The sequence below is a fragment of the Macadamia integrifolia genome, unplaced genomic scaffold (assembly GCF_013358625.1).
Source record: "Macadamia integrifolia cultivar HAES 741 unplaced genomic scaffold, SCU_Mint_v3 scaffold1306, whole genome shotgun sequence".
NCBI classification, from domain to species: domain Eukaryota; kingdom Viridiplantae; phylum Streptophyta; class Magnoliopsida; order Proteales; family Proteaceae; genus Macadamia; species Macadamia integrifolia.
The window spans coordinates 64,406-73,897 of record NW_024868154.1 but is presented as its reverse complement, the minus strand read 5'-3'; the positions used below and the strand labels follow the sequence as shown (position 1 = coordinate 73,897).

The 9,492-nt window shown below is 39.6% G+C and overlaps 1 long non-coding RNA gene across 1 annotated transcript in view; it reads right to left on the bottom strand.

The window, feature by feature from the left end:
* Positions 1-7,851: 7,851 nt before the first annotated feature.
* Positions 7,852-9,492, bottom strand: part of LOC122063397 — a 10,988-nt gene continuing 9,347 nt past the window's right edge. The window contains exon 3 of the long non-coding RNA XR_006135323.1: positions 7,852-8,035. This is a non-coding gene — a long non-coding RNA (uncharacterized LOC122063397). The remainder of the gene's footprint in view (positions 8,036-9,492) is intronic.

Here is a 9,492-nt window from a genome sequence, read left to right as displayed (position 1 = left end):
TGAACAAGGAAAGGTGATCGAAAGAACTCTATGGAACAATTGAAGAAATTCTATAATTCCTAACCAAATGTTAATATCCGATAAAGAAACTTTACTTCAATTAAAATGATAGGGAAGAGATCACGCAGGATAGTAAGAAGGAATTCTGTAAAATTTAGAGGGGCTCAAAGAGTGGGAGGGAAGGGAAGGGATGAAATTAAAGAGGAGAAGAACGTCTTGCTTTAAATAAAAAGGAGTGAGAACTCCCATCGACTAGAAGCTTTAAAAACCTTGTTGTGTATACATTCTCTTGTTAAATATGTTAAAACAGATCCTTGGATGTGATGGCTGAGAGGGGTTGCAGGGTTGGATGGGACAAGGGAAGGGTTGGGCGGCATTCAGGGAAGGGGCAGGGTGAAGGGGTTGGGGAGGGAGGAAAGGGGGTTGAGGTGGTCCTTACAAGGTAACTCGAGAACCCCAATTGTGAGAGTGTGAGTGAGACCAATCATGATGGTCATGGGTTGCCAGGCTTTGGTTCAGGGCATGGGCAGGGGTAGAGTGAAGGGGTTGGCGAGGGGAACACTTCCTGATTGCAAGCAAGTATCTTCAGCACGGGATAGCATGGTCTTTTCATACCCACTGTGTCTTGGTGCTGGTACACGCTACCAGATAGCGTTCTTTCTTTCTTTGGGGAGGGGCGGGGAACACTTCCTAATTACGTGGTTCCTACATCCAGACACAGAGAATGGTGAAACGATGACCCCACCCTTGTAAAACCTCAAAAGCTCACCCCTGTTGATGTCAATGTGCATCTCCTTATTGCCCCGTGGTGGCACAAAGGCTGCATAACCAGCAAGTGTTCATTTCCTTTTTGTTTACATTACGATCAACTTTTCATTTTTTTTTTATCTGTTTCGCACTCTTGTGCACCCCACATGCATTTCTAAACAAAGTTTTAAAAGACCCAATCCCTCTCTCCTTGCAATAATGTCTATCCCTATTCCTTAGGAGAAAGTATAATTACTTGTCCTTGATATGAAATATTTTGAACTTCCACGTTTGCCCCTGCGATCAATTTTGGAGGGTTGTGGTTGTTGTCGCAGATTAGCTTAAAATCATCTAATTCAGTATTTCTGTAACACTCTTTAGATCCGAAGCCAAAGGGGTAGGGAACAAGGATATCACCACATCCATAAGAGCAATTGGGCTTAGCTAGTGGCAACGTTGATGCTGCCACCGCTGGCCATAACAGGACGATGGAGAGAAGCCGAAGCAACACAAGAGGACTACTCATGGCTTAATTCTTTGTTGCTTTTAATTCATTCATTGATTACTCGTTTGCTTCCCACGCTATTTATTTAGAGGTTGGGTTCATATCTTTCCCTTCCTAAAACTGAAAGTAGCATCTTTACTATCAAAGCAGTTCTTTACTTGTGGACGGCCCATAATTGGATTGGGAGTGCTTGACTTGACCCATCTCTCTGCCCGGTGTCGCATCTTTATTATCCAAGCTTTATCAAAAAATACAATCTTTATTATCAAAGCAGTTCTTTACTTGTGGGCCGCCCATAATTGGATTGGGAGTGCTTGACTTGAGCCATCACTCTCTCTCCTATTGAAGTAGCATCTTTATTATCAAAGCTTTACCAAAAACAAATCTTTATTATCAAAGCAGTTCATTACTTGTGGGCCGCCCATAATTGGATTGGGGATTGGGAGTGTGTGACTTGACTCACTTGATCACTTGTTTTTCCAAGTCATTTGGTCTTTTTGGTGAAAGTATGATTTTTATTAGCAAAGCAGTTCTTTACTTGTAGGCCACCCATAATTGGATTGGGAATGCTTGAGTTGACAACTTAGCTTTCAAAGTCATTTGGTTGAAGTAAAAAAGAGAAGAAAAATGGACAAAATAAAAGTTGCACAACACAATAAGTGTCCTTGTCCTGGAGTAGAGATGTAAGCGGATTGGATATAGATTGAATATGGATTGAAAATGGTCGAATTTAGATATTCTTTAATTAGATATGGGTACCCCTAAACAGATGCGGATATGAATTGAATTTGGATATTTGACTATCTATTTATATCTTTGACTTGTAATCTAGACCATCCTCCCTTTGAAGGATCAATATGGTTAGATCTCAAGCTATTTCTCAGAGTCATCTTACTCCAAGATTTTCTTTTCTCAGTTTTTTGAACCTATCAAATCTTTAAAAGCCCTCAAGATCATTTGTTATTTATTTTTATTTTATTTTATTCGGATCGGATAATTTTTTTTCTGGATTATCTAAATTCGAATCCAGATACTCCTAAATGAATATGAAAACGCCTACACGAATATGTATGCCAATCAAATTCAGATTTTTCAATATTCATTTACATTCTTAACCTGGAGTGAGAAGAGTAGCATCCTCTCTCTCTCTCTCTCTCTCTCTCTCTCTCTCTTTATTATCAAAGCAGTTATTTACTTGCGGGCTGCCCATAATTGGATTGGGAGTGCTTCACGACAAGCTCCTTGAATCAAAGTCAATTGACAACATTAGTTGAAGGGACATTAGGTTACTTGGACCCAAAATGCTTTCATACAAGTCCAGGTAACCTAAGGTCCATTGAACTAATGTTGTGGCTTGAGTTTGATTCAAAGGATCATGTTGTGAAGATCTAAAATCAGATACTTAGAGCTATGTAAATATCATTTAGAAGTACATTGGAAGACTTGACATCCCTATGGAGGATGGGTATTGAATGAGTAGATTACACAGTGTGAGACAACCGGCTTGTACTTGGGTTGGGGCTATTGGTTCCCTAATAACATCCAAAATCATTCTATTACTAATAACTCCCGACCAGCCTTAAAATTTATTCCTTATACATCCCTACATTTAAACTCTTACATCTCCTTCTGCACTGTCATTTTAATATGTCCAAATGATCCCTCATTTTCACTTTTGACCAAATCATCATCTCTCTTTCCCTTTCTTATCTATTTTTGTTATAGTTATTTTCATTTTTGATCTCCTCTTTTTCTTTTTCAGTGAACACCACGAAGCAACCCCGCACCCCCCTTTTCTCCCTCCCCAATGCCCTCACCCTACCCCACCCTCCCCCATCTTGTGCCAACGCCACCCCTCCCCTCCCCTACCCAGCTCTGCAACTGCCCCCCAGCCCTTTACTCGAAGGATCTGTTGAAAAGTTGGCCCGGCTACATCGTCAAGTCTCTCCCTGCATGTCCAACCAGTGGGACGACTACATTTGGAAATCGCAAATGGGAAACCTACAGCAACTCCCATTATGGCCACTTCCCTTGCTTTGTAACTGTACAAAGTCTATGAATCAAGAACCAACAACAAGATTAATCTGAGTTAGTACATTAGCAAGGGAAAACAAAAAAAAGCACAAGAGTTTTTCCTTACCTGAAATAAGAGGTATAATAGCCCCTGAAGAAAAGTAGAAAACCAGGGTCTTCTTAGGATTTACATTGGCATGGATCCAACTTGCTCAAGTTGTCAAAGCTACCTTCTTGGTAAAAGGCCTTACTGCAAGATGTGACCTTTATTTTTCTTAGTTCCTTTAAGAAACAGAGGTTTTCGTTTGCACCCTTTTTTTTTTTTTTTTTTTTTTTCAGTCTGATTAAAAATAAAATAAGCATATAATAAGGGATAAATCGACCCGACATTGATCTATTGACCAATAAATGAGGATCCTAAGTTAAGGAGTTCGGTCAGATTGAATGATCAGGCCGACTGGACAGGTTGACTGATAAGTAAGGACCTTGTGTTAGGGAGTTGATTGGTCAGATTGATCAATCCATTTGACCGATCACATTGGCTGATAAAATGAGGGCCCTGTATTAAGGAGTTGATCGTTTAGACTGACCAATGAGGCTGACCGATAAATGAGGATCTTGTGTTAAACAGTCAATCGATTAGACTGCCAATTAGGATGACAGATAAAGGAAGACCCTGTGTTGAGGAGTTGATCGGATAGACTGACCAATCAGGATATAAATGAAGACCTTGTGTTAAAGAGTTGATCGGTTAGACTGATCAATCAGGTTAACCAATCATGCTGATTGAATACTGTCAGGTTGATCGATACACGAAGTAGCCCAAGGATGGAGATTAGGGGAGTGACAAGTGTGCAATTTCAGTGGTTATAAGAGTAGTTAGTGGGTTATTGCAGTTGTGAAAATTCAGGCTATAAAAGGAACATCAATAGAAGAGGAAAGGGATTTCCAACAGATCAGATAACACCAACACCATGCATATTTACTTTTCAAGTAGGCTAGTCTTAGTCTTTTATCACTTCTTAGCAGATTAGTTTTGTCAAGTAGATCAATCTATTTTTGTCTTTATCTTTCCTTAGCATATTAGTTGTTTGTTTACATTTTTCTTAGCGAAGACCATGACGGCCTGCATGCGTTTTGTTAGGACTATCTCAGTTTCCATTCATGGCAGCCCCCTGTAGAAATGCAATCCTAAAACGATACAGAAGATAATGGAAAAATAAGAACAAGCAATGCACACAGATTTACGAGGTTCAGCAAGATTGCTTACATCCCCGGTGAGATGAGATCCTGCTTCACTATCAATGAAGAATAGGATTATAGCGCTTGTCCTCATACCTCTTAGTATTGATTACATTACAGAGAAAGAAACCCTCGCTACAAATATATAACGAAAAACCTTAATTTAGAAAGTACATAATTGCCCTCAAATAAAAAATTCGAGTGGGGGCTGCGCCCCCCTACACCCCTTACTAGCGGGACCGTCGTCCTGCCTATCGAGGCACTGCACCAGTACTCCCTGGATTAAACTGTGACGGAATACAAGACATCATACACCAACACCCCCCCCCCTTTTTTTCCAATTAATGGATAATGTTCATCTTCTTCCATTATGATTTGCCTTTCCTTTAAAGTCCTTGGATCTTTTCGAGGGACTGGAAAGGTCTTGCTTTCCATGTTTAGAAGTCAATTTTTATTCCATAACATTTCATTGAATCCTTTCAATTCTAGCATGCCCACACACTTTCCCATTTTTCCATGTATTCCTTGCCAATTTTTAGCCAACAGTTTCAAAACAGAATACTGAAAGCAAAGAACACAAGGAATGGAATCTTAAGTTACCCTTTTAAAGTATTGTATTTATCTGATGATCTCTCAGTTAAGTCCAGACGAGGTGTTTCCTTCTTCTATTCTTTCGTGTCAGAAATTTCTCATCCTTGAACAAGGAAGGCGATTGAAAGAACTCTATGGAACAGTTGAAGAAATTCTATAAATCCTAACCAAATGTTAATATCCGATAAAGAAACTTTACTAAAATTAAAATGGCAGGGAAGAGAGATCACGCAGGATAGTAAAAAGGAATTCTGTAAAATTTAGAGGGCCTAAAGAGAGGGAGGAAAGGGGAGGGATGAAATTAAAGGGGAGAAGAACGTCTTACTTTAAATAAAGAGGAGTGAGAACTCCTTGTTCGAAACTCCCATTGACTAGAAGCTTCAAAGACCTTGCTTTTATCTTGCACAGTGTATACAATTCTCTTGTTAAATATGTTAAAATATATCCTCGGAGGTGATGACTGAAGAGGGTTGCAGGGCTGGATAGGAGAAGGGAAGGGTTGGCCGGAGTACAGGGAAGGGGCAGGGTGAAGGGGATGGGGAGGGAGGAAAGGGGGTTGAGGTAGTCCTTACAAGGTAAGCAACTCGAGGGCCCCAAGTGTGAGAGTGTGAGTAGGACCAATCATGATGGTCATGGGGTGCCAGGCTTTGGTTCAGGGCATGGGCAGGGGTAGAGTGAAGGGTTTGGGGAAGGAGGAAAGGGGTTGTTGAGGTGGTTGTAATAGTTTTTTTTTTTTTTGGGTGACACCAGACCCCGTGGCCAATTGGAGGGCTCAAGTAAGCATCTTCAACGCGGTCTTTTTGTACCTGCTATGTCTTGGTGTTGGTACATGCTATCAGATGTCATTCTTTTTTCTTTTTGGAAGGTGGATAGGGAACACTTCTTGATTGCGTGATTCCTACGCATAGACACAGAGAACGGTGGAATGATGGCCCCATCCTTGTAGAATCCAAAAAACTCACCCCTGTTGATGTCAATGTGAGTCCCTTTATTGGCCCTATGGTGGCACAAGGGTTTCAAGACCAAGGAACGTTCATTTCCTTTTTTGTTACGTTTTGATTATCTTTTCTTTTGTTATTTGTTTCGCACTCGTGTACCCCACATATGCACTTCAAAACAAAGTTTTAAAGGACCCAATCCCTCTCTCCTTGCAATAATGTCTATCCCAATTCCCTACCATCATAACTGATTCCTTTCATCTTGACTCATCACAGTAGTGAGATAGACATCATTACAAAGAGAGATATTTTGGACAAGTCTAGTAAAAGATAGAGTATTCAATAATCCTATATCATGGTGTTAGATAAAACACCAAGAAATACGAAAATAAATAGATAAAAGATCTGCATGACACAGAGATTTAATGAGGTTCACACACCAGGGTGGTGTGCTATGTCCTCGAACGAAGAAGAAGATGTTTCACTATGCAGAAAAGAGATTACACCCAAGTAGCGGCGAGAAAACTCATTTTGAAACCCTAGCTCGAAAAATCCCCAAAATACAATGATTTTCTCAACAAGACAACATTACATTATATACTTCAAGTCGTGGGTTGACCCATCAGGTCGCAGTCAATCTGGTCGAACCATACCACGGGGGCTACGCCCCCGCACCCCCATACAAAATCAGTGCTAGGCTCTGAGGCTGGGCCGATTCTATCACAGATCTCAAAAAACTTCTCATTCAAGTCGCCACCAAATATATGTCAGATCGGGTCAATCTTGAAAATGGGTGAAGAATTCGAGGCAAACTTAACACATGGTTTTAGTTCATTCTATTGAAATGGGTATATATCGATACATATTGGCCGGTTTTTGTGTGGTATCTATTGAGTCGGCTAAAAGGGTGCTTATTTTTTTATTTTCCACCGATAACAAGTATTATGCTGATATCGATCACAGGCAATATCTACTCGGATCGGCCGATACGTCTGATTCATTAGGGTCAGCCAATACCGCCGTGGATTTAATACTGATTCTATTTCACTTTTTTTGCTTTCACATTTGTTGATGTAGAAAAAGGAATCTCAGCAGGAAAAAAAGGGAGGAGAACAAGGGATCATCTTCTGCCTTTTTTTCACTATCTCACTAGTTGACAAAGAAAAAGAAGATCAACAACGGATTTTATTCATTTAAACCTTTTTCCATCCTATCATATGTGAATTTTATTATGATATTTACCCATCTATTAAAATTTAAACCAGTTATATTGAGGGAAAAATGATGTCTGGTTATTTTATCCGAAAAAATAAACAAAAAATAAATATCGGGATTGAGAGAACCATTCAACTTTCACTTTGTAGCAGTGAAGAGCACTAAACACTCCTGTGTGAGTGGCCCAAGGTATGCCTAGTGGGAGTCGAACTTAGGACGTTTGAGTTTAAAGCTCGTACCAAGTTCGTTACTCACCAACTACACTACACCCTTGGGTTTTCCTTTTTTCTATTAATATAATCTGATCTTTAGTGAAAAAATTGAGCAACCTAGTTACAACTAAAGAGGAGTGTTGATCAAGGTCTTGTACAAGAACCATTCTCGTATGAAGTTGTTGGATTGATTTCATCTGTGTGGATCAGCCCCTTACGAGATTGGTTCTCGTATGAAGACTTGATCCACTCTCATTGTAGAGAGTATTATCTAGCCTCAGCTGGTCGACCACCTAGCCTTGCCGATCGACCCTCTCTAGTTTATTCTGAATATTCATTATGTCATAAAAACTTCATTAAAAGAACGACCTTCACTGAAAATCCCCAATAAGACTAAATCCCAAATCTTCCAAATTATGATTAATTCTAACTTTGATTAATCACACAATAAGATAACGATAGATTCAAAAGAAACTGACTAGTATAGAAAATCTAAACTAACATTCCTAGACTCCTTGGTCTACGGACTAAGTACCTCTACAGAAGAAAATCTAAACCAGCAGTCCTCTCACCTGCATAAATTAAGAAGAAACTTATTAGGATAAAAATTGAAAACCTGAAATCTCCACCTTAGGTCTGCTGCATGCTGACATTAACATCATAATGGCTCCCACAACACATCATAAAGGATAACACAACCCAAATGAGACAACTCATTCGATCTTAAGACCCAAGAGGGCCTAGCATAGGTCTTGGAATGTAATTCAGATTTGGTAAGGAAACATTTAAGAACCCATCTATTTTAGCCTCCCGAATTACCCAATATACAATTCAAACTCAACTCAACCTCATAATTATTAATTGACGAATATTATAAAACAAGGTACCATAAGGAATGGTTAAAAAAAAAAAAAAATACCAATAAATGTCTTCTCTTCCCCTCGTTTGCTATTGGGTCATCAACAATACCAAAAATATTCCCATTTTTCATTGAAGATAAAATATAATTTGCTAGGACTATATGTTCCCCAGATCCGTCTAAGAAAAACAGTATTTTTCTAATCAAAAGCTCTGTTAGAATAACTCCGAAACTATAAACATCACATTTATCAGTTAGTTACCAATAGGATAACATTATGGATCAAAGTACCCATAAGTCCCTTGAATTACTGTAGTGTTTTTGAGTTTGATCAAAAGGAACCAATCTTGAAGCTCAAAAATCAGATACTTTAGCCTGTATTTATCATCGAGTAATATACTAGGGCTTCTTAGTTTGTTGCAATTTTGGCTTGTAACCAACCTTTGGGGAAAACAACAATAATTGAGAGAATGAGTGAGAGAACTTTAGGGTTGTTCCCTAAGGGGACTCCGCATGTTCTTAGTGATCAAGATTCGAGATTGGTTGAGGTGGCAGGAGGGGATAGGGATTTTGGTCTTCAGCGGTGGATCTCCGACTCCTTTCTTCTAGGAGAATCTCACCTGGCTGCTGGTTTGCTGAACCTAGGGCAGATTGATACAAGGAGAATGTTTACATCGGTGGTGGGGAGATATCAACATAGTTAGAGTCCTCCTCTACCGCAAAAACCTCTCCTACAAAATAGGAGTCTCATTGGACAGCAACACGAAGTCTCTCTCTTAGGATATCAAAGTCCTATTGTAACTGTCACATGTGATATCAGAGTCCTATTGTAACTATCACATGTGGTGTAGAGTCCTATTGTAACTGTATCTTTTGTATTAGAGTTGGAGTACACTTCCACCTTTGAAGGTCTATATAAGACGTGTACCTCCAACTCATAAAACTGATTAATGAAGACTCAATTCAACATGGTATCAGTAGAAATACAAGCTCCACCGAGCTAATACCCCCCTCACCACGCCACCTTCTCTCCTTCAAAACAAAAAAATCAAAAGGAAGCACAAGGAGAGCCGAACAGCAAGCACCCAAGGCCCTCCTCTCCCTATATTCTCTCCCACTTCCTCTTTACTCACCCACGTCTCCCTCTTTTCTTTGCCAAAAAAAAAAAAA